Genomic DNA, 27,607 nt, shown 5'->3' with positions numbered 1-27,607 from the left:
ACAAAATATACGATACATTAACTGAATATCAGAATTAATAGTTTGTAAATTGTTTTTTATATCAACTTATACTAGTTATCCTTATCAGTACATAATATTATGTAAAGTAGAATAATAAGGCGAAGAGTTCGACGATATGTGACGTCCGTCAACCCACACCTGGCTAGCGTGGTGGATTATAGCCAGTAATAAGAAGCTCGTGTCCTAGCATTGGGAACATAATGGGCTGATGATGATGATAATTAAGAGGGCAGTCACTACAGTCTTTTAAGGAAAATAAATACGTAGCTTTCACTTAGCATTTGAAGTCTAACTTTTTCTCAAAGAACGCTTCTAAATAAAGGCGTCGCACGGTAAAACAAAATAAATAATATTTCATACTAAGCATTTATAGAAAATCGTACATTATACGTCAATTGAAGACGACCATTAAGATTCCATCGGCCATACTCCAAACATTTTTCCACGAAAATTTCATTCCAAATTCTCACCGACATAAATCAATCACGCTTTCAATATTTTCGATTAATTTTAATATAATCTAAACCCACAAACCGCAAATAAAGCGCGTGAAGCTGATATAAATTATTTATGAATATACTAAAATAACATGTGATATGTACTGAGAGATTATTTGGGTACTAATTTCGGGTTGGTAGCGAATTATTATGGCAGCTTTTGTTTAACCAGCGTGATAATATAAATTCTGTGGGATTAAGCTGCAGTAATAGAATGAAGAGGACATGTTTGTAGTTTGTGTGAAAACTAAATAGAATTTGAAAATGCTGTCTTATAAAGACACCTTATTCCTGATTGACAAAGGTTTTATTAGAAAAATGGCCGAATTCAGTTGATGTATAAGGGAAATATAAAATAAACATATTATTTTGAAGTGAAACTTCATTAGACGCAATGAGAGTAAAATTTCGAGGTCTCGTCATGGCAATACCGTCACGTCATGGAATAAGGCGACGGTTTTGGTATCTTCGAATCTTGCCAAAGAAGTTTCATTTCTGACACGTGTGTTTTGTTACCATCAATTCCCATAAATTATAAATTATTGTGACCGCAGGGATATTTCCGTAAAGCATCCCAGTACAGCATTACTTATAACCTTTAAAATTATTTATTAAATACAATTTAACTAATATTTAAAATGACAAAAGATTAAACGATTTAATTCATATGAAATCAGTCACATCTGGGTATATAATATGAATTGAGTGATTACAATAAGTCACTTATACATACCTTGACGATATGACATGGAAACGAATTTATTCCTTACTCCCCTTTCTCTCGGGGCTGTTGAATGTGTATAAAATGATTTATGGCCAATTGTGTCACATTATACACGCTGTGCTGTTAAAATGTCGCATGGAGATTTGAAGTGCTTTGTATTGAATTAAAGATAAGTGGGAGATTGTTGAACAATATATAGGAATAAAAATTTGCAAATTGTCTCTTTGTGTGCTGCTAGTTGACTTAAAAATGATCGTTTTAGAGATTATCTAAGACAAACCAAAGGACAAGATGCGTTATAACAACATGCATAGTATTTTCTAGTGTTGGTTATACGCGAGTATTATACATTTTGATATTAAGTATTTTTAACGGATTTTAAACGCGATTTATAATTAATAAATCGCGGTTAAAATCCTTTATTTCTAAATAACATACTTACATGAGCATTGAGAACAAAATGAAAATTTGTTATTGTGTCTCTACAATTCGATTTATTTGTTGCAACATTTCATTATCGAATCTCCAAACTTATTCCCTTACTTATACAAGGCTATACTTATAAAACACAATTAAAAGTAACACAAGAGCGTTCCCAACAAAATATGTATTTCGAACCTTTACACGTTCAAACTCGATACGTAAGTTACTTTAATCACACGAGTTTGTCAATAAAACTTTTAAACCAACGTCGAGTTTCATTTTCCGTAGAATATGTATAACGGCGGATCCACACTAGTGCCGTGAAGCTCTGTGAACAGGCGTGAACAGGAATTTGGACGGTTTTCCTGTTGTGAACGCTCGTTCGCGTCCGTTCCCCGATCAAAGTCAGCATTGTGCCCCGCGACAAAGCATTTGCACCTCCTTCGCGTGGCATACATATATCCACATTCGTGACCCGTACCATAGTATCTTAAAGTAACATAGTGATTTTTACAGCAGCTTCTACGACCATTTTACGGCGGGTTTCACAAACGACTGCGCTACCTATAGTAAAAATGTGATTTTGTTAGCAGTTTTTACGCCCATTTCACGCCGTGTTTCAAGAATGATTGCAAACAAGCTATCAATGTGGAGAACACAACTTATGCGGCAAATTCGCGACGTCAATTCGTGCGTGAATTCACGGCACTAATGTAGAGCCACCATAAACCTACGTATAACGGAATTTCAAACTTGCGAAGTAAATAAAATATTCGAAACGAATTGCTAACAATTTGCTCGCATCCCGCTAACAGCTCTGAACTTTTTAACTGACCTGAAATATTCCCAGATTGTATGAATACGATAACTTTTTTCGGGTTTATCAATTTATCGATTTGTACATAATTTTATAGGCTCTTGGTGATAGAAAAGTATGAATGTGGTAAGCAACGTTCAATTTAAGTCAATGATAATATGCTTAACTAGTAATTTGAACAAAATAGATGCTTATTTCTCTTTGATATCTACTTTAATATTACAAAGATGTATTCTTCTACTTTAAACTCACATAGTAAATTGGCTATACAAATACAGTTGAAGTGACCTTTCACAGTAAAAATATCCTCATCCCTTTATCTATTAATATGCATATTTATTTACTACTAAATATTGCTCTGGTTAATAAATAGTAGATTTCCGAAAATTTTCCTGATCTTCTCGACTTTTATACAGAAAAAGCGAAATAGTCTGTGTGACTTATGTTCTACCAACTGTCCTAAGTAATTAATTATGAAATTTAGTCAGTTCTTAATTCTTATAAAGTATAGTTTTGAAGTGAAACTTCTTTATCGGGGTTGGACAAAAATTTAGTGTAACATTTTTGCGTTACGCCGTACGCGTGACATTTTTGCGTTACGCCATACTCGTGACATTTTTAAGGTCATAAAGAAGTTTCACTTCTTACGTGTGTACTCTAGTACACGCATACATTTTTTTTTTTTATATTGTACATAATTTAATTAGTGTCTTCAGCTTTCTCATATTATTATGTATTTGATTACCATTCGTTCCAGTAACTAAAATTTCTTAACTAATTGCTTTTATGTAATGTTAGTTCTTTCTAAATTATAATTTATAAGGCTCTGCCTAATTGTTTATCATAATGATTAATTAATATGTATGAGTACGGATTATTATTAAACCAGATATGAACATTTTATTAGATTCGCATTAAGTTTACATTCAATTCTATTCACTAAGGCTAGTAGTTATTAGGTATGTGTCTTTATATTTTACTAGCTGAGCTCCGCGGTTTTACCCGGTTTTTTTCTATTGCGTTACTTTACACGACGGTTTTTCTGCCACTTATCTCTCTATAATTGAAATTTTTTCGAAACTCATGGCTATTAAATATAATATATTTGAGTTGCACTATGGAAATGCTGTCATGCGCTTAATTTATTAAATTAACTCCAAATTCCTCATCACCTTATTAAAACAAAGAAATAGCTGCTTTTAGTATAATACAGATAACCAACTAGTCAACGGTTGACAGGCTTTGAGAAAAAAACAGAACTATAACCAAGTTGACTTGTGGGAACTAACAACTGTTAATAAATACGACGTACATTCGTACTAAATGGATCACAATACGATAAGAGACATTGACCTTTATATACATGGCAATAGAGATCAAAATATCGTAGTATTACACCGTATTTTTCACTCTATTTGAGTTTTGAAACTTACGTAATGATAAGAGAAACTGACCTTTATATACAATGTAATAGAGATCAAAATGTCGTAGCATTACATTGTATTTTTCAGTCTATTTGAGTTTTGAAGCATAGTTTGCTGGATATACAATCGAGCAGGCGTTGGTTAACGTTTAGTATACATAACTTATTTATGGTGATAAATTGGAAGGGTTTTTACAAATGTAACAATTTTATTATATCATTACTTCATCCATTTTTTTCTTATGATACGAAGTGAGCACATGGACACCAGATAATTTAAAAACATTTTTAAGCAGCTGTATGTTTGAAAAGCCGTTTTTAGTGAAGCAAAAGTTTTTAAAGCTGAAACCTTTCCTACACTTGCAAAAAATGCCAACAAAACTAGGCATTAATAGCACACTCGAAATCGACAAAACTGATTTTCAATTCAAGTACCAATTCAGTGACAATGCCTCTTTCAACGAGAGTACTCCGAATTTTTATTAGCACAATAATCTCCTTGTCCCATCACAAAAGTCTTGTATTTGGCATCTCGATTTTTTCCTTCTATACGAGAGACCTAATTTTATTCTATGGACTTAAGAAATTAAGAGCTTAAAATAAATATACTTGTTTATTTTTATTTGTATTGTAATATAAAAATAAATGTTTTTTCGATGTAAAGATAATATTGTTTGGAAAGTGAAAACACAGAATATTACGTTAATTGAAAATAGTAAGGCCGGAACATGAGTGTAGTTTTCTTTCATTCATCAACTTAATAAAATTAAACATAAAACAAACACAATTACTACTTAGACATAAAACTTGATTGTTGCAAGATCTTTATATATAATATTATAAATGCGTATTTTCGAGGGTAGATTTAAGTTAATTTTTCTCAAAAAACTACTGGATGGATTTTGATGAAACTTTACAGTAATAAAGGCTGGATAGCATAAGAATAACACATCAGCTATAGAAATAATTGAATTTTACCTCTGGTGCGGCCGTATGTAAAACCGCGCGACACAGCTAGTTGTTATCATAAATGATCTACAAACTTGATATCTAAAACATCTATACAGTTAACTGAATCACAAACACACTAACAGCAGACAATCTTGTGTGTTCAACAAATTTTGTAGCGTCAAAGTTAGCGGCTAAATGAATTATGTGAATCTTCGCTAACGCAATACGAGGTTATTCCATGGGGTATCGTTTGTGAATTCCATCTATATTTACTGTGGTATGTTACCGTTGTTCCCTTTTATTTGCCTGTGTTACAGCTTTGTCGGTATTGTTTTTTAAAACGTATGCCTGTGGATTTAGACCTTTTTTTAAAGGATCGAATGGTGAATTCGTGAAACTGGATTTTGCGAAATTTATCGCAACAGTGCCTAATTTTTTAGAATTGGTGCTATTTGTTTACACGTTTGACAAGCAATTGTTTTGTATTTTTACATAATTTTGAAACTAAAAAAGAGCACTTTGTGTACTGAGTACCTACTCGTGTCAGAAACGAAACATCTTCGGGAAGATTCAAAGATACCAAAATTGAGGCCTAAAGAAGTTTACTTCAAAAATAATTAGTTTAAAAACTGCTCATAAATGATATACAACGAGCTATTTTATTCAAATCATATAATTTAAATCTAATATGTATAAAGCAGCCCATTAAATAATTAAACAAGATAATTCATAAAGCTTCTAACACCAAGGAAACTGATAAAACACGTTATAGAGTGTGAACAAAAGAAGACTATAAGATCGTGTTTTCGATAAATGCATCGTGCAAATTATTACCTATCGCCGAGAGCCGGTTCACCACTTGCTGATAATATCCCTGATAACGTATCTGACACTTTTTACTAAATTTTTAAATATTAAATGTATTTTTTCTGATAGATAATTCCAGTCAGAATTTTGCAAAATCCTATACAATGATAACTCTCCTAACTTGACAATTTAATCTTAATCTTCTTATATATAAAAATGAATCGCAAAATGTGTTGGTAAGCAATAACTCGAGAACGGCTGAACCGATTTCGATAATTCTTTTTTTATTATATTCCTTGAAGTACGAGGATGGTTTTTATGTAGAGAAAACGTAAACATGTACCACGGGCGAAGCCGGGGCGGACCGCTAGTAATATATAAATCTCGTGTCACAATGTTTGTCCTCAATGGACTCCTAAACCGATTACAATAAAATTCGCACACCATGTGCAGTTCGATCCAACTTGAGAGATAGGATAGGTTTTATTATCCCGGAAATCCCACGGGAAAGGGAACTATGCGGGGTTTTCTCTGAAAACGCGGGCGAAGCCGCGGGCGGAAAGCTAGTATATTATAATTATCAAGCTGAAGAGTTTTTTTGTTTCTTTAGACGCGCTTCTCTCAGCAACTACTGGTCCGATTTGAAAAATTATTTCGCTGTTAGATAGCCCATTTATTAAGGAAGGCCTATATATCATCACGCTAAGACCAACAGGAGCGGAACAATGCGGGTGAAACCGTGGAGCACAGCTAGTTTATAATGATATCAAATTACTGGAAGACTTGTATAAAGATATTTGCCTAGTATTCGGTACTTATCTTCATTTCTCGTAATACGGTAATAGAGAACGAAGATTTATTGAAAAGTCAGATGAATAAAAGCAAAAGGCGTAGGATTAGGGACTTTTCTAGCACTTCCCTTCCATTGATAGAAAATAGAAATGCTGACGTATTTGAAGATTAATTTCTTTTTAAATCACAGACTGAACCAATGAGTAAGGAATAAAATTATTATTATCCACTTATAATTCTCTTATATTAAAAAAAAATATTATTAATGCTATTAATGCTTAAAAGGATGTCTCAATGACTGATATAATTGTAAACATATTTGTTACTAAATAAATATTTTTGATTTTTATTTTGATTTTTTGATATTAATCTTCATACACATAGTGTATCATTTTTTGTTTGTTAGCTCTAAAAAAGCTTCAAAACTATACAACCGATATTGAAGGTAATTTCAACAGCAAAAAGATTTATTATTCCTTAGCGACCTTATATTTTTATCCGGAATACATATCTTTATCTCTGGTAATCCCGGATGCATGAAGGGTTGCTATGTATTATGACTGTTCACTATCAAATAGGAAATTCGTTACATTATAAAGATATCCACGAGGAATTGTGACTTGCAAAATGTCGCCTATTTTGTAAAAGTAAAACCCCTTGTCCCTTTATGGGGTATGGGGCAGATGCTTTATACAAATTAGTCACTGAATGATTTTCTTTTTGAACAAATAGTTTATTAGTTTCCTATCCATTAGACCCAGGCATTTTTTCTTCGTCCCCACCAGGAATCGAACCCGAGACATCTCTATCTACGCTTACCTACATCTTAACCACTGAAAAAATGTAGATGCCACTTTCGAAACCATATTGTACACGTATTTTAAGTGATAAACAAGAGTTCAAATTGGAATTTCATCTTTTATTTGACTTTGAAACTTGAAACGGGATCGCAGCGAGCGAAATTAACCGGCCCGCTATTCCACGTGTATCATTTGGGGACAGAATGAGTTATTTTGAATGCACACATATAAATAGAAATCGAACTATTTACGTGTGTGTTTGTATGTATGTATTAGGAAAATTATTCCTATAGTTGTACTTGACATAGGTACTTGCTCATTTTTAGTTGTGTATAGAGTGTAAGAAAACTTTGAAAATTTCAATTAATTTCAAAGTTTTATGCCCATTTATTAAGGACACACAACCGAAAAATCTTCTATTACCTACATACAAAAAAAATCTGGAATGGGACACCTATTCATATACCTATACGTGAAGAATGTTCATATTTGTATATTAGTCATATCCTAAAACTAATGCCTTTTTATTCATAAATAAAACATGCACACATGAAAATTAAAAAAAATGAAGGCCAAAATATTCAAACTAGCAAATACAATTCGTAACTTCCAACAAACTTAAGCTATAGAACATTCTCGAAGGGTTAAACTTTTGAAATAAAACTTTCAGGTCGAGTTTACGCGAGCGACTTTGATGTCCTCGCCACATGTGTCAACGGCTTTATGATATTACAAATATCTATATAATACATAGTATTTAAAATTACCTATATATAAAATTATGAAGAAAGTTTGTTTGATTCAACGCGCTAATCTCTGGAATTCGTCCGAAATAATTTATTTTTTCTGTAAATATAGTTTTAAGTAGCTTTTTACGTACTTAATTGACATCGAATTTATGCCAGTTAAACAGCGAGGCTAGTTCATATCAGAAATAAGAAAGAGTTTTATGTTTGTTTATTCCAAATAAGTTCTTTAACTTTAAGACCGATATTGATAATGATATAAGGCATCTAGAGCTATATTCTTCCTGAATGGCATAGGTTATATTTAGTTTATTTTTGGGTGAATAACAACCTTGAATGTAGATATAGTATTGAAAATTTTCTTAAAATATTATATTCCAAATTGTACTTTATATTTGATATCAAGTGAATCTTAAGTGACCATATATAATGGATATGTGTAACCTATTTTTTCATAAAACATAATATTATGTATTAAATCTAAAAACATTAAGGCCGTAATATAGATGGACAATTGAGAACTTGGAACATGTCACATGTCCTCAAACTTATAGCCTCGAAGTCTGTTCTTGTCAGTTAGTAATTCCCTTTTTCTTGAAGTACTTATCAAATATATTGTTTCTTTCATATTATTTTGTAATATTCTCCAGGCCTATTCCTCTCAATTCTATGTTATATTTGAAAGGTTATCATTATTTTCTTAAATATTTATTTATAAAGTATAAGTATTCATTTATAAAATGGGCTCTATATTAACGATTTACTATTCAGAAGGCTTCTATTATATTTCAGCAATGGAGTAGTAGGCCGGTTGCAGAGCTTCACCGACCGTCAGTGCGTAACATTGGTCCTGACGATACGCATCAACAATGTGTATGAATAACAATAATATGACTAACTAATACGTATGACAATACGCGTGCGTATGGTCGGTCTAGCTATGAACGGTTTTATGAATTTCCATACATATATGACAAGCGCGACTGACGTACGCACTGATGGTCGGTGAAGCTCTGCAACCGGCCTACTACTCCATAACTGGCCGTATGGTATGACTTGCACATCCGCACGTATCACTTGTTCAAGATATTTTTCATTTGTTTTTTCTATCTTTGAATTACTATTTTGTTTTCTTCGACCAGTCGGATCTGTAGTTCCTGAGATTAACGCGTTCAAACAAACAAACAAACTCTTCAACATTATAATATTAGTAGGTATAGATGACATGGCGCAAGCTTTCCAAATAAAAAAAAACCTTTAAAACTGTCATATAAACGTATAAGCAAAAAATATCTTCTCTTTTTTAACTTTTCGTAGCTGCAATGTTTAATTCCCACATAACACCTCTTAAGATACACTCAGTGTTCCGTGGCTGTGTAAGAGAATTACAATGTGGATGCAATCTTACGTAGTTTTACATCGTTGAAGTATTTCTGAGTTTCGTTATTTATTTTTTATTACATGCGAAGGAAACATAGAAAAAAATATGCGAAGAAAATAGTACACACACATTCTACTAATATTATAAATGCGAAAGTTTGTGAGGATGGATGGATGGATGGATGTTTGTTATTCTTTCACGTAAAAACTACTGAACCGATTACAATGAAATTTGGTATGTAGGTAACTGAATACGGGACAACGAAACTTTGCGAGTTTTTCTTTGAAAACGCGGGCGAAGCCGCGGTTAGAAATCTAGTTTAAATACAATAAGAATGCTTAGCTAGAAACAAAAAAAGAGAAGTCCATTACAGTACATTAAAGTGTAGGTCAATAAAATAGTGTTAGGTGTTAATCGACATTGTATCTTTAAATCAACAGATAAACATACAATATAAAAGCCCTTAAAACTAATTGGGATGTTATTTATCATATTTATTTTACGTATTCAAGCGTTTCAATACACAAGTATTAAAATATCAACATTCCGTTCCAACATTTCATTGCAGATATTTTAATGAATATGTTATAAGTATGTTATAAATTTAAAAAACCAAATTTATTTTCGAATGAAATAGCGTTATTTTCGATCTAGTTATTTCATAGCACAGATAGCGAAAAAGCATACGGGTCACGGGTCAAACGATGTGAGGGGAAAAATATTGAATGGCAGGACGTTGCGTTTTTTAATATAAAACTGCTTGAATTTACCTAAACGTTATGAGTGGCTAGTTTTTAATAAACTTCTGATTTTTCTACTTTATAATGTTTGAATAAATACACCAGAACTAGAAATGTATATAATATGAATTTCATCCTTATAAGATTTTAAATAAATATCTTTTAAATAAATAAAATAATAAAATAAATAAAACATTTATTGATAACAAACGAAAAAAGAAAAAGATGTACAAGCCACACAGAAACAGAAAAAAAAGTAATAAGAAAACATGGTAAAAAAACTTAAAACTAACACAAAATAATTACACAATTAAAAACTTACAACCTAAAAATAAAAAACAAGTACTGTGCGGCAACGTCTGTTATCAAAAGGGGCTTCTCAGTATAAAGCTGCAGTGACTTTTGAGTCAACTGGCAGCACTGATTTTCAGAAACCCCTGTTGACAGTCGGAGTTACAGCCTGTGTGATGTGTGTGCGTGTGTGTGTGTGTGTATGTGTGGGTGTGTGTGGGTGGGTCGGTGCGTAGATATATAAATAAAATAAACGTAAACATATAAATAAGTACGAACTATATAGGATTCAATACGACAAGAAATTAAAAATAGATATATATCAACTATAAAATACTTACTATACTTACAATATTATCAGAGATGAAATATGGTGACAGACACTACAACGGGTACTAAGGCTGATTCGTAGAATTTAGGATGTATTTTCGATACTTGAAACGAAAGCTACTGACTGATGTTAATTTAGACAGAGGCGGAGGGAGATCGTTCCAGCACTTTGTGGCCCGGTAAGTGAATTTTAATTTTTATCTGAAATTTTCATATTAGAAATATGAAAGCTTGCTTATAACTTACTAGCGGTCCGCCCCGGCTTCGCCCGTGGTACATATTTCGCAATAAAAGGTAGCCTATGTTCTTTCTCGGGGTATAAAGATTATTATCTGTGCCAAATTTCATCAAAATCAGTACAGTACTTTATGCGTGAAAACCATACATACATACATACAAACCTTTCCTCTTTATAATATTAGTATAGTTATAGATAGATATCTACGTAGGCAAAAACTACTGAATGTAGCTGCATATAGAGTTATCAATTAGTTAATAATATTATATTATTTTTGTTTTATAATAATACTAGCGGTCCGCCCCGGCTTCGCCCGTGGTACATGTTTACGTTTTCTCTACATAAGAACCATCCTCGTACTTCAAGGAATATAATAAAAAAAGAATTATCGAAATCGGTTCAGCCGTTCTCGAGTTATGCGCTTACCAACACATTTTGCGATTCATTATTATATTATAGATTTAGCGTATTTAAGGCTAAATATAATATACGTATTATTAAATGTTTTAAAATATTTGTATTTTCCACCACCGATGTAAGAACTTGTTATCAAGTAGGTAAGTTTATAGTTTTAAGAAGAAACAACAAGAAACTAGTTACAACTTACTTATTTTCTTGCAGTTTATTTCACGCAAGATTATTGAGAAATTAAAGAGTTTTTAACGAGTTTCCTTTTCCGTATCCACATTTGCTATTTGATAGAGTTATTAAGTATTTTATTATATTTAGGTAAAAAGCAGTTCTTCGGTTATTATCTAAGCTTATATGTATTACAATAGGAAATTTATTTTTCCTACGTTTTATATGAATAAGCTTATTATTAAAACGACTATTTTTTAACCAAAATAAAGCTACAATAGTTGATCAACGCGGACAGTATAATCATATTTAGATGCTCGATTAAACATCATTGTAAACATTTTGTATCAAGTGATTCATCCTGATCCTGAACATAGCTCGGCTGTGCACGGACGGGGCACGGCGTTGAAATGTGTATGGATATTGTTTCACTAGCTGCGCTCCGCGTGGCTCCGCTCCTGCTGGTCAGCGTGATGATACATAAATTATATAGCCTATAGTCTTCCTCGATGAATGGGCTATCTAACACTGAAATTATTTTTCAAATCGGACTTGTTGTTCCTGAGATTAGCGTGTTGAAACAAGCAAACAAACTCTTCAGCTTTATAATATTAGTATAGATTTGTTTCCCGGCTCCGGCACGGCTCGTCCCCGGCATGGTGTAGCGTATCATCCTTAATCCTAAACATAACATCCCTTGTCATGTTTCTACCCTTTGTACAAGTAAATTTTAACATAAACAAGGCCATGGCTATTCAAATTTGCAACATGTGGCACCACTAGATATTTCCATGCTACCATTACGCGACCTATTACCATGTATTACGCGAACTAAATGACGCGTAATCGGCCGTAATAGCTGTTACTGTTCCAGTGATTTGTAGATAACCGTTGCGTAATGTTATGATATCGTGTCTGGTGTTAAATGTGTTTGAAACTGTACTGTTTAATTAAGGCTTGAAGATTAGAAACAGATCCCGTAAAATTGATAAGAACTAACCTAGGTATTATTAGAACCGCAATTTATTTAATTTAATGTACATGCATGTATAACAGCAACTTCAGATTTTGTTAAGGGTTCTCACTGTAGAAAGTGCTTTCCAAACCGGTGGTAAATATTAAATTAATAGGTGGTAAATATTAGACGGTTAAAAAGCTAATCTTCTTAGGGCCGATTTTTCAATGCTTGGATAAAACTTATCCGTCCAATAGTAAAGTATTACACGATAATATTAAAATGTCACGTAAACTGTCGAATACGGGCAATTAGAATACGTTTTTAAAATGTTACCGCCCGCGGCTTCGCCCGCTTTGTTGTAAACCTAATAATTTATATACTAAAACCTTCCTATTAAATCAATCCTTATTCCTTATTCCTCTATCTAATAAGAAAACCGCATTAAAATCGGTTGATCGGTAAATCTTTAAAACTACGCAACGGATTTTGATGCGGTTTTTTTAATAAATTGAGTGATTCAAGAGCAAGGTTTTAGGTATATGTAATTTATTAGGATTTAGAAAAAGCGGGCGAAGTCGCGGGCGGAAAGACTACAAAACTATTAAATGTCCTACCTGACTAGGTAATTAAGCATATTAATTTCAATCTACCTACCTATATAAAATGCTGCTTTTCCCACATATCTTGACAACTCATGGTATTATCTCCTACGTACATACCATGTGAATAAATATGCGATACTATAAGTAACTAGCGGTCCGCCCCGGCTTCGCCCGTGGTACATGTTTACGTTTTCTCTACATAAGAACCATCCTCGTACTTCAAGGAATATAATAAAAAAAGAATTATCGAAATCGGTTCAGCCGTTCTCGAGTTATGCGCTTACCAACACATTTTGCGATTCATTTTTATATATAAGAAGAAGACTAGCGGTCCGCCCCGGCTTCGCCCGTGGTACATAATATTTACGTTTTCTCTACATAAGAACCATCCTCGTACTTCAAGGAATATAATAAAAAAAGAATTATCGAAATCGGTTCAGCCGTTCTCGAGTTATGCGCTTACCAACACATTTTGCGATTAATTTTTATATATAAGATTACGACGAATAAGTTTTATCCAAGCGTTGAAAAATCGGCCCTTAAATAAATAAATGCTTCAGTTTAAGTTTTAAACAGAGACGATGTATCTTGTAATGTTTGAAATAATATTGTTACTAAAATGAATCAATATTCTATAGTAATCTAATTGTGATTTCAGCTCGTAACAACTTAAAGATTCTAAGAATATCGGTTCATTAGTAAATCTTGTAACATAATATTCGAATACATACTATACGAGTCTTCAACTACTAAGTTCTTCAATGTGATTAGAACAAAACTTTACAATACCAACCAAACATTAAACTGAAAGGCAATATTCCGTGTCGTAATGGAAATTGGCACATTGCCTCGATATTAGGGATGCAAAAGCAGTGTGAGCACCCTAAGCATAATGTTTTTCTGATGAGCGTCATACGTCGCCGAAAATTACTAGTTTCATCGCTTTATTCGGGGTCTGTAGAGTTTAATAGAAATTTTGACCCCAATTTGTACACGTGTTAAATCCGTAATGGTACATTGTAAGATTTTACGAGTTCGTCATAAAAAGGAAATTTCATTGGAAAATCTTTCTTTTGGTGCAACTTTTTAAGACTTTCAAAACTACTTACTTTCTTTTATTCACGCTTATAGGTATTATACTTATAAGAATACGTAATTCCTCCTTAAAAGAATTCCATTATTTCAAACTTAATAAATATTCAAATTGTTAAAAAGAAAAGAACATTCGAGAATTCCACTTATGAAAATCTCATTACCGTCGTTCGTTTTAAAAACCGAAAACACATTAAGGGGTCTTGTAAAGGGAAGGTACATGGTTGTTTGAACAACACAAAAAAGCGCTTAGCATAAATTGAATTAATTTATTTGAAATCAAATCAAACGGTTTGCTCATGAAATAAATGTTAAGTACTTTGCACGTCAATCGTGTTTGTGAAAGAACTTAGACCGAGAGGCTGTTTGATTTTTTGTAAAAGCCTCTTTGAGATGACAAAGGAACAATTGAATTACGTGGCTTCCAATTACTGACAATATAGTTAAGTTTTTTATTTGTTAGACGCCTCGTCAGTGTGGTAGGTTGCTTTAATATAATAATTTGTATTGATAAAAACGGTGGAAATTTTCTATACTATAGTAGAGCCATTTTAATAGGCAACATTTGACAGTTCAACAAAATTCAACAACGTAACCTAGTAACGACAACATAGAATCTAATATCTAATATCTATAGTCCTTTTCATTTAGGATGATTCCTGTGACACTTCATCGTGTTCCGAATTACGTATTTTATGTTTAAAAAGTCAAAATAATTTTAGTGCATGATATTTTTATTTTATGGCGGCATTATTACCAAAAATATAAAAATGAAACATCTTAAGCTTATAAATCAAAAACAGTATTGTTTAGTTTAATATAATGAAAAATAAAATAAAATAACACAAAAATATAATACCTACGCAATTCGTGTACATGAAATGGATCGTTGAAAAACCATAGAGTTGGAAAATCATATAATCGGCGCCCATCTTGTGATCGTTTGTCAATCGAGTCAATCGTCTGTACGAGTACTTCAGCCTTGTATACAAGTTGCATTTTTATATTGATACTTTACGTGGTATTCTGTTATTTTTACTAATTGTTATTGTTGACTTTTTGTTGCTGTTGTTTGCTAAGCTTCCTTAGTTAATTGTTGGTGAAATGCCGAAAAAACTAATTTTGGTACTTTATTCAAATCGATTTCATTTCCATATAGAATATTATCGATTATCGGGAACAATTGATACGATTTCAGTAACCGACATCTCTACACGTGTCAAAAATCGATGTGTCACAGAAATCATCTTAGGTGGAAAGGACTATAATATAATATATAATATTATAATATTATAATATATATTATAAAGGCGAAAGTTTGTAAGGATGTATGGATGTATGGATGTATGGATGTATGGATGTATGGATGTTTGTTACTCTTTCACGTAAAAACTACTGAACCGATTACAATGAAATTTAGCACACATATAGAGGGTAACTTGGATTAACACATATGATAGGTTTTATCCCGGAAATCCCACGGGAACGGGAACTATGCGGGTTTTCCTTTGAAAATGCGGGCGAAGCCGCGGGCGGAAATCTAGTAACATGATATTTCTTTCTGTTAGATCTGCACATTTGCTTAACTTTTTTCAATAACGATTACATATTTATAATAATAATGACCGATACAAGTAATTTTAAGATTTCATTTTACTGATGAACCATTCTAAACATAATAAACAATTTCTGAATTGAAGAACTGACGTCGCTACAATTTTGTGTCAATAAACCTTTCTTCTTTTTAAATACCAGAGATGTTACTCTAAAAATCGAGATCTGACATCTAGAATCGAATGCATTGATTATTTGTGAACAAAAATCATCATAAATTAATAAATTCGATTTACAAATGTTTCAAATCCGTATCGATTAATTCACTTTAATCGATGTTTTTAAGCAGGTTACCTCTCTTCGAAGATAAAATTGATAGACGTCAAATGTTGCCTATTAAATTGGCTCGACTATAATTTAATGTTATTAGGGGTAACCTATTAAAAACTCGAATTTCTATTACCCGAATCTTAAAATCCCGAAAACGGTTGTTAGAACTTTTAAAAGACAGATGTAATGAATGACAAATTTTTGAAATTCCTTTTTTAATTTCCCAGATGAATCAATTTCCAGATGCACCAAAACTAGATTTTTAAAAAGTATTTTTTTGTTTCCCGTATTCTCATAATACAGATCTCATTATACCAGATTCTCAGAATACTTTTTTTTGTTTCCCATCGTACTATTTTCCAAATAAACTATTGCCAAATTTTCATAATCTTTTTATTTGGTTCCCATATAATCGTATAACAGATAAACTATTGCCAGATTTTCATAATCTTTTTATTTGATTTCCATACAATCGTGATTATACCTTTACTATCGACTGAAAATAATCATTGTCAGTAACTAAATTTATTGTTTTACTTGTCCATTACAGACCAGTTCTAGTGTCAAAGTCGACTCAGTAGGTTAGGTTTGAACTACGACCCACATGCTAGAACTGACTCGCTATTGTTTTACTTGCCTATTACAGAAAGGTTTAAGTGGCAAATTCGACTCAGTAGGTTAGGTTAGGTTTGAACTGTGACCCCCCATGCACGAGCCGAGCGAGCGAAGCGAGCGTGCCGCGGTAGCGGCCGGCGAGTGCCAGAACCGACTCGCTATTGTTTTACTTGCCCATTACAGAAAGGTTTAAGTGTCAAATTCGACTTAGTAGGTTAGGTTAGGTTTGAACTGTGACCCCCCACGCACGAGCCGAGCGAGCGAAGCGAGCGTGCCGCGGCAGCGGCCGGCGAGTGCCAGAACCGACTCGCTATTGTTTTACTTGCCCATTACAGAAAGGTTTAAGTGTCAAATTCGACTTAGTAGGTTAGGTTAGGTTTGAACTGTGACCCCCCACGCACGAGCCGAGCGAGCGAAGCGAGCGTGCCGCGGCAGCGGCCGGCGAGTGCCAGAACCGACTCGCTATTGTTTTACTTGCCCATTACAGAAAGGTTTAAGTGTCAAATTCGACTTAGTAGGTTAGGTTAGGTTTGAACTGTGACCCCCCACGCACGAGCCGAGCGAGCGAAGCGAGCGTGCCGCGGCAGCGGCCGGCGAGTGCCAGAACCGACTCGCTATTGTTTTACTTGCCCATTACAGAAAGGTTTAAGTGTCAAATTCGACTTAGTAGGTTAGGTTAGGTTTGAACTGTGACCCCCCACGCACGAGCCGAGCGAGCGAAGCGAGCGTGCCGCGGCAGCGGCCGGCGAGTGCCAGAACCGACTCGCTATTGTTTTACTTGCCCATTACAGAAAGGTTAAAGTGTTAAAATCTATTCAGAAGGTTAGGTTAGGTTCGTGCTGCGTCCCCCTGGAAGGATTTCGTTTTGCTGGATATCGTTTTGCTGGATATCGTTTATTTGAATTTCAAAAATCTGGACATTGTTTGTCTGGATATCAATTAACTGCATTTCAAAAATTTGTGTTTTAAAAATCTGGCTTTCGTGCATATGGATTACGGTCATCTGGATTTTGTGCATTTAGATTTCGTATGTCTGGAACTCATTCGTCTGGATTGTGAAACGTCGTACAAATAAAGAAATGGGCAAATGAAATTCGGAGTTGCGATTATATGGCAAACAAAACTTCGAAATTTTAAAATTCGGGGTTATGAAAAAATGTCCAAACGTTTTCTGGATTATGATATTCGGAATATTAAAATTCGAGATTAAGATAGGTAACCGTTATTAGGTATTATATTCCCACTTATAATTAACATTTTATTCAAATTAAAGATTTCCACGTTACAAATGAAACGTTCTAAGATCATTAGCTAATATTTTTTGCCTTGTTTCAGTAGTTAGAAAACACCAAGTGATACATATGACCAAACAAAGTCAGAGAAGATGATGCCAAAAAAATTGGTTGTCTGTAAAGTCGGTTTACTGACGATAGTAGAACGAGACAACGTCCGATTGTGTTTCTTTGTCGCTCGTTCCGCGCTCTCGCTTGCACTTCAAGCCTTACATGGAACGCCTCAGAGCGAGGTAACGCCGCATGAGTCATGTTTTTTCGTCTATCGAATTATAAGACGTTGTCACGTCAAAAAGAAATAACTTAATTAATCAAATCCCTCAGATAATTCCACTTCAGCTCCCAGACTACAATTGTACGTCTACGGAAGAGAATAGAAAATGAGCCGAAAAACATGAGCGCTCTCCTTTAATTGTATTTGCGTATAAAATTGATGTTTGTATGAGAGAATTGGTTTGTTTTTGGCGCGAAATTAATTGCTACCTATATTGTAATTTTAATACGCGGTTTTCGGATATCTTTATATCGATAGAACCGCAAATTGGGATAAATTAATCTTCTGCTTGTTATTATTGGGGATTAATTTTAATGGAAAGGTTTTTACATTATTTTTAACATATTGAAAAATAAAGCGTGTTTTTGTATTTCATACTGGATTTCCAAGTGTATATTAAACGATTTGGATCATTTTAATATATTTTTTGAAATAATGTACTCATACTATTACTATAAACCCAGAGGTAAAATATCATTAATTCTCTTATGTTTACCTACAATAGATAATAATACATTGTTTATTTATAAATTAATTCAGTATTTTAAACAAATTAACACACCAAAATGTATTTACATTTACAGTTATTTATATTATGTCACTCAACTGTTGTTACATTCATGTAAACATTCTTGGTCCATTGAAAAGTTACATTTGGGGTCGCATTTTTTAGAGGACGCAATTTTATTTTTTTGATGTGTAGGGGGGGTCAGTGTGAAGCTATCACCAAGTTTGTGGGGTCGCCACCCTTGTCCCACGGCCGCCATCTTGAAAATAGCGGTTGAAATGGTTTTTACGATATATCTCTTAAACTATTTATCTGATAATAAAACAATGTTAACATTATTCGTTGCAAATTAAATTCTCTACAACTTAGGTTCAGTAACTTTTTGTCATAGAACTATAAACAAAAAAGTTATAAGCGAAAATGTTCAGAAATTAGAGATGTTTATATTTTTCAATAAAACTTTTTTTTATAAGTTTACGAAGAAATTATATCAGACCATTTTTGTAGATTGTTTTTCGTAGAACAACTTTTATTTCCAACATTTTTTCATTAAGTAAATAGCTAAGGTTTTACAGCCATCCGAAGTGAGTACTATTTTAAGTACTCTTTACTATACAGAATACGATATATTATGTGTGTACTAATAATAATTTGTCACCAGTAATTATTTTATTTTTGTTATAATAATATTTTTAATAATTAATTTTATAATATTATTAATAATTAATTATTGAATCTTTTCCCCACAACCCAGGAGGTAGAGTCTGGAAGTGCGTTTTTTTTTACGCCGAAAAGCAGGGCTGAAATGTTCTGCAGTGTGCTTCCATTGTTGTGGAGTCTGGGAAAAGAGCCAATAGCCAATTTATTATGTATAGTTACTACTGAAAAATAGTACTCACTTCTGAGCGCTGTAAAACCTTAGCTATTGACGTAATGAAAAAATGTTGTATATAAAAGTTATTCCTCGAAAAACAATCTACAAAAATAGTCTTATATCATTTCTTCGTAAAATGATAAAAAAAAGTTTTATTGATAAATATAAATAGCTCTAATTTCTGAACATTTTCGCTTATAACTTTTTTATTTATAGTTCTACGACAAAAAGTTACTGAATCAAAGTTGTAGAGAATTTAATTTGCAACAAATAATGTTAACATTGTTTTATTATCAGATAAATAGTTTAAGAGATATATCGTTAAAACCATTTCAACCACTATTTTCAAGATGGCGGCCATGGGACAAGGGTGGCGACCCCACAAACTTGGTTTTAGCTTCACACTGACCCCCCCTACACATCAAAAAAATAAAATTGCGTCCTCTAAAAAACTCAAGGTCAGGCCTAAAAAATGTAACATTTCAATGGATCATCTCTAAAATTTTAACTTTATTTTGTATCAAATAATCAAAATAAATACGATTCTCTACAAATTAAATTACATATTATACCTACAGATATATTATATCTTCTATAGAATAAAAATGATTGATCAAATGTGTTGCTAAACGTAAAATTCGAGAACGGCTCTACCATTTCGGCTCTTTCTTAACGTTTTTGCTAACGTACAAGGAAGGTTATTATAGAGAAAAAGCAAGAAAAGGGGACAATGGGACAGTACAGCGTCTAGGGCAGCTAGTTGTTAATGTTTTTTATATTCCAATTTGATATTAAGCAAATATAACTTTATCAGCTCTGAAGCCTCTAAGTTAAATTTTTCCCACTTCACGTCGAACAATCAACTCATTTCAGTGCTTATAGTATGTTTCTAAATTAAAAATAAACATCGTAATCCCCTTTCATATAATCACATTGTATACTATCATATAATAACATCCTGTTTTCTGTAGGATTTATCCGTATAAAAGGAAGTAGGTTAATTTGGAACACATTCGTCTTATTCCAAACCTATATAAAAAGACTAAGGTCTTGATTTTAAGCATAATCTTATCTAAACTCCCACTATCAATCTATAATCACTATACCTATAGTAAATAATGTCGCTGTCATTGTTTGTCCGTCTCTATATATGCTTAAATCTTTAAAACAACGGCAGGGGTTTTGATGATTTTTAAGAAGGTACAGTGGTTCTTGAGCAAAGTGTTAGTTTATAATGTTTCAAGTTTTCTACGAAAAGATGAAGAGTTTGTTTGTTTGAGTGCGCTAATCTCAGAAACTGCTGTACTGATTCCAAAAACTATTTCACATAGATAAAAAGACATGATAAAGACAATGCTTTAACCAGTAATACAATTCAAGCCCAGATTGACACAGTAATATTTGCGCTATAAAAATAAGGCCGTATCTGTTACACGATTGTACAAAAAAGTACTTATTTCCGGTCAGGAAAGCCTTTTGTAGACCATTTTATCTAACAGGACCGTCAAATAAAATGGCAATTTTTTATATCCATCGACGCATTTATAAATGAATTTAGTTTGAACTCCTAAATAACCTTTGAAGTGTAACTATTAACAACGTGGCGTTGGTTAAAATTGTGGCAACCCAGTACTGCCATGTTCCGAAAATTTATAAAGAAATAATAAATATTTCAGGACAATTTTCACACAGCACGATCCGATCCCATACTAAGCTTTAGCTTGTGTTATGGAAACCAGATGGCCATACATAATATATAATTTTAAATAAATACTTATATAGATAATTAACACCTATACATAGAGCGAATATCTATGTTCATCACACAAATATTTGCCCTGGGTGGGAATCGAACCCACAACTTCTGGTTTGAAAAGCAGGGTCCAACCGGTCAGTCAAATTCTTCGAACCTCGTAGCTTCATGTGCTTTCAAAAGAATATTATTTTTTTATATACTATATAGATACACAGAATCACATAAGAAAGAAATAAAGAAAGAAAATTTAATTCAGTAAGCAATAAGAATACTTAATCGTGGTGCTAACTGTGCATAAAACCACGGAGCACAGCTAGTCATTCATTTTATATACCACAAGTAAAACGTAGCATTTCTAGAACTTTCGCGTATAAATCTCTTTAGCAGTAAGTTCTGATTAGCGAAACTAGCGAACAGAATAAAAATAGAAACAGCGTTAATTAAAACTAGAAAAATACGTTCATTATAAGTTAAATTAATAGAACCTGAGACAAATGTAATGATACTAGAGATGTCCTTTAAATGTCTTGTTAAGGATCCCTTAACTACATCATTAAAACCTATGATATTGTAAAAATGTCTACTCGTAACAAATTATTGTGTAATATAAAATTAAATTGCTAAATGGAGAGCTGAATGAACATCTTTTTACCTCTAAATACTTTATTTGACTTATATAAAAATTATATCTTCCATGAATATGGGATATCTTATATATAAAATTCTCGTGTTACAATGTTAGTCTGCATACTCCTCCGAAACGGGTGGACCGATTCTCATGAAATTTTCTGTGCATATCGGGTAAGTCTGAGAATCGGCCAACATCTATTTTTCATATGTACCACGGGCGAAGCCGGGGCGGGCCGCTAGTTTTTTATAAATATGAAGATGTTATATCGATTCGTATTATGTACATACATATATAAACATAGTACTCGTACCTATTCCTTCTTTCATCCTACATTTTGAACGTATACGTATGTACACAAAAAAATAGCTTATCATAATATCTGTATTAAATTGGGCAAATATACAATAAATAGGTAGTAACTAGTAAATAAAAGCTTTTTTTTAGAAATAAATATTATAAGTAAAACGTAAACTCTTCGATAAGCTTGCTAAAAACAACTTTCATTTTACATTTCATTACAATGAATTTCCAGGAAAAAATTATCTATATTTAGGTAAATTATTATTGTATCTATTATTTAGGGCAGTGCCCTACTAAACAAATACAATATAAAATGTTGCTCAAAAGAGCACTAAATCTATCATCTCCGAGCTGCTACGACTAACATTGTTGCAACATACTGCTCTAGTTCACGAGTCCCATTTGAACCTTAATAAAATTCTATATCACATTTCTATAGATTAAAATCGATCCCAAAAACACAGTCCTTCGAAACACAAGAGCCCTTAACCTAAAACTCTTTTATCTGTCCCATTCAAAGTGGAATTTCTTCTGACAAGTAAAACGATTTGAGCAATCCTTTAAGAAGCTTCGGATGCCTCCAGCCATAATAGTTCTAAAGTTTTATCTATACCAGTTCCTTGGTAGTTAGTTTGTAATCATTAAGTGAATCAACGTTGAGGACTTTATTTGAAGAAAATATATTCATTGGAAGTTCAAATTGTCAACGTTAGAGTTACAAAGTTGCTGAAGAGAAACATTGAGTGGTTAACATTACTTTATGGGGAAAGAAAATTTACACATATTTAATGTTTTAAATATGATAATATTATGTATAATGTTCTTTGGGTGTTCATGTAGGTATATGTATATGTGAATTTTAGTTTCAAGTCCAAGTCCAATATCCAAAAGGTATCTACTTAAAAACAAAAACACTAAATCCTACACTAAAGTATACAAACACAAATGCCTTGCGAATGTCCATGAAAGAATCCCGTATAAAATTTCAAAAGCTTACGACCAGTATCATAACTCTTTGAAAAATTGTTTTCTAATTAATAAGAAATGAAGAAGATTTAATCAACCATATTTAGAACCTCAATTTGATACGTACAAATTTAGATATACTAACCGCCTATAAGAAACTCTGCAGTAATTTAAGTCCTGATAAAACGGAGTTATTCTTGAAGGTATTCCTTTCAAATATTCATTCGCTTTATTTCACGTGAAATGCGTAAACAAGTTTTTTGCCCGAGTTTTATTTAGATTTATTATTCATACTTTTTTTAACAGGACTTCCAAAGACTTCATACAATCTATTAATGTATTAAATAATTCAAAAATATTTTTAACTAGCTTTCGGCTCGCGGTTTCATCCACGTTTACAAAGAAAAACCGGCATACTTCCCGTTCTCGTGGGATTCCCGGGATAAAACCTATCCTATTTGTTAATCCAAGTTACCCTCTATATGTGTGCTAAATATTATTATAAACGGTTCAGTATTATTTGCGTGAAAGAGTAAGAAACATACATACACATACACATACCTACACCCATCCTCACAAACTCGCATTTATTTTATTTATAGTAGGAATATGATAGAATAAAACCCTTTTTATTTAAGTCATTCATTTCAGTATCAGAATCAACATTATTTTTAGTTTCTATTGTACAAATAAATAAATATTTTGGTTATTATTAAATGATGTATTTTAAAGATTCAAAAGCGCTCCTAAAGTCTATTTGTATGAATTAATGTTGGAGTTTCAGTTTGAAATATAACAAAATTAATAAATTGTTCATCAAAGTTTCCATTCAAATAAAGTCAATAATAATCACAAAATACTGGTACCTATAACCTAATAGATATTCATAAAAGCTAGTTTTGCCATACAAATGATATTATTTCAAAAACTTTATTCGTGAAATAAATGAAGTAAAATTTGTCATAATATTTTCAAGATTAAAAATTGGTACTTTATTTAAGACTAGCGGTCCGCCCCGGCTTCGCCCGTGGTACATATTTCGCAATAAAAAGTAGCCTATGTCCTTTCTCGGGTATTAAAATATCTCCATACCAAATTTATTTCATGCAAATTGGTTCAGTAGTTTAGGCGTGAATGACTAAACAGACAGAGTTACTTTCGCATTTATAATATTAGTATGGATTATCTTAGTATATTTTATTTATTAATTTAAAAAAATAAATGTAAGCTAATCTACTTATGTAATCTTACTAAACAAGTAACCTACAGCCAATTGCTCTATGAAAAAACGTAATATGAATCTCATATTATATTATCTTATAATACTAAAGTAATGAAATAAGTAAAACAAATATAATTAGGAAATACATGAATAAAAGGATAACGCTTTCGAATCTACATTTAAATATTAAATTAAAATATCCTCCCCAGATAATCCTTTACACAGGAAAATGCTCGAATTTTAAGAGCAATGATTACGTTTAAATCTTCTTATCTTCTAACATCATCCGTGCCGAAGAACTTCAAATTATTCAGTAACACGATCCAATTACAACCACTTAAAACACCACCCTTTTACAAAAAAATAACCTGAACTTACAAAAACGGCCGTAAAATAGCCGAAACTAAAATAACCGTAAATTTTAAATAAGCCGTCCAACCTAAACTATAATTAACGCTTTATTTAGGTATTCCCTAATAAATAATCGACGGAGGGTACAAAATATACGTTACATGCCCAAATTAAAAATACACAACTACCTGATAAAGGCCACGGTCATCTTTCTTTCAGCCAGAGAACATATAACACACACGTTTCACTATATTTCCAACACCCACTACACAATTTTTCGTAATTCAGTTTTCCGTTCCGACGCGCACGTCCGCTCTCCACGAGGTTTGAAACTTGACTGATGGTCGAATATAGACAGCGCACGCTCAAACTTGAGACATAACTTAATCTTAAAGTTCTTGATACATGTATGCAGTAGTTTAAGGTAGGCTTTTAAATTTTATATACTCTAGATACGAGATTGTGCCTTAGTATATAAGATGTTTCATACATAAGAGCGATGTGAAACGATTTTCTAAACCACGTCTTGACAACATTATGTTCTATGTTTTAGAGCTTTAACGCGAAAGCTATCTGAAAGCTTTTAAAGAGATCGTGCTGTGTGATTATTATCTGGTTTAAATTAGCTCGGATATCTTCTGGATAATGCAGTTGATATTAAATTTTACAGCCTGGGAACTGGGGCGTGTGGTTGTTTTATTCCAACAACTAGCTTTATGGAATTAATTTTAAATCTTCTTAAAAACAATGTTTGCGGGTTTTTAGATCAATGTTTTTAGAATATTATTGTAAAACACAAACATATTTTAACTAATCCTAGCTGATGTAGAATTTGTTAAGACGTGTAGAGTTAGACGCTTGGCTCTACATGGATAATATTATTGCATTTAACTTATTGAAGTGCTCTTTAGGCGCGTTGAGAGTAAAATTTCAAGGTCGCGTCATGACAATACCGTCACGTCATGGAGTAAGGTGACGATTTTGGTATCTTTGAATCTAGCCAAAGAAGTTTCTAGACGCTCTTTTTTTCTAAACTTTTACCTTGATTGCCAAGCTCTATATTTAGTTTTGACTGTGTACATGTTTGGGAAAACGTTTAAAAAGAAATTACCATCATTAATACCCAGTGACCCCTACTAATTAAACAAGAAAAAACAAAAAGAGAATCGCGTTCTTCCCAAAATCTTTGAACTAATTTCCTTCACATTTTGCCGACTTCGAGTTGAAATCTCAAGACTTTTCTTTTCTGGAAAGTTTTTTTGCAAGTTCCTGATTACGTCATCAAAGTGAATTATATTTTTCGTTAGTTTCACTAGGGGTAAATTTAACCAACTTCATTAAAGGAGGTTCTTAATTTGATTGTGCTTTTATTTGGGTAGCACCTAAATTTTTATAGGATAAATCAATTTTAATTATTTGTATTTATGTATGATTCAATTAAAATTTAATAGAAATTTTAAAAGAAGTTTTTTAGTTAAGTAAATAATACATTTTTTACAAAATTTTTAAACTATTTTTCTTATATTTATTGAATATTTTAATCTCATATTGTTCGAATATTATAATGGTTTAATATCATTATTGATCGAATGTTATGTTAAAATTTGGTTGTAATATTTCAGGATTATTGAAAATTCAACCCAAGATTCACTTAGTTCAAGAAATCTCAAGCTTAAGAATGTAAAATATCAAGATAGATGTAACAAATAACTCACAGAATTATTAAGAAAACGCTTCAATTCCCGACACGAGGAAAAAATCAATCAATTTATAGGGAAGTTTAGAAATGGATTAATACTTCTGTCTTATTTATATTCAAAGTTGGAGATAATGCCTTTGGAATCTGCATAACTTTTTGTTTTGCAGGAAAGCGTTTTCTTGTGTTCAAGAGATATTCGTAAACAGGGGCGGATTTACCTATAGGCCGAGTGAGCCCGGGCCTAGGGCGGCAAAATTTGGTCGTTTTTTTTTCAGGTTGATGCCTACGCATACGTGTAAAAAATAAAAAATGTGTCCATATAGCATCTCGCGAAAAATTTTTCATTTACGACAATATTATAAATAAGAATGTTGAATCAATTAGATCATTATTAGAACTGTTGTTTATCCTTTTTTTTGTAATTTCTATAGTTTATCTAATTTTGTAATGTTTGTATAGCGCAGGGGGGGGGGGTACTCTTTCATAGGCCTGGCAGCCATCGTGTCAAATCCGCCCTTGTTCCTAAGTAGAAATAAATCTTGATTATAAGGGCGAGATCTCATTATTTGTTTGTATATCTGATTGGCGCAAACAAAACGTTTTTGTTAGCGTCCTACGTAATACATTTTGTATGTAACGTATGTAATCGTATTAAATTATTCATAGAAAATTAATGATTTGTTGAATTATTCTTTTAAATTTTATAACTCGATAATATTGAGATAGTCTAATACATGTATCATAACTGTGCATTTACATCAAACGAACATAGAGCTAGAGCTAGAGCGAGAGCATTCTTTCGTGATCGTTAAGTGTAAATGTAAACTCGTTCAGAGTTGTTCAGTATTAGAACATTGCATAGAATCTATTCGCACGCACAAAGAATGCTCTACGAGAACTCTAAAAGAATTTGACATAGTGGGGTTAGAATGAGCATTCGCTCGTTGGATCTAAATGCACCGTAATAATATCGTATTAAGTAAAAATGGACAAAAACCGTGGTTGCCTGGCAGAAATCACTGC

At 32.5% G+C, this 27,607-nt stretch overlaps 1 protein-coding gene across 1 annotated transcript in view; it reads right to left on the bottom strand.

Moving 5' to 3' along the window:
* LOC149479801 (basement membrane-specific heparan sulfate proteoglycan core protein-like) overlaps window positions 1–25,211 on the bottom strand; it is a 101,234-nt gene extending 76,023 nt beyond the window's left edge. Inside the window, exon 1 of the mRNA XM_089707418.1 lies at window positions 25,074–25,211. The gene's annotated coding sequence lies outside the window, so the exon portion shown is untranslated. The remainder of the gene's footprint in view (window positions 1–25,073) is intronic.
* Window positions 25,212–27,607: the final 2,396 nt, after the last annotated feature.

This window comes from Colias philodice, chromosome 19, assembly GCF_061535455.1.
Source record: "Colias philodice isolate Cphi_HAF_F1 chromosome 19, ilColPhil1 Martin Lab GWU primary, whole genome shotgun sequence".
Lineage (NCBI taxonomy): Eukaryota > Metazoa > Arthropoda > Insecta > Lepidoptera > Pieridae > Colias > Colias philodice.
This window is presented reverse-complemented; position numbering and strand designations above follow the sequence as displayed.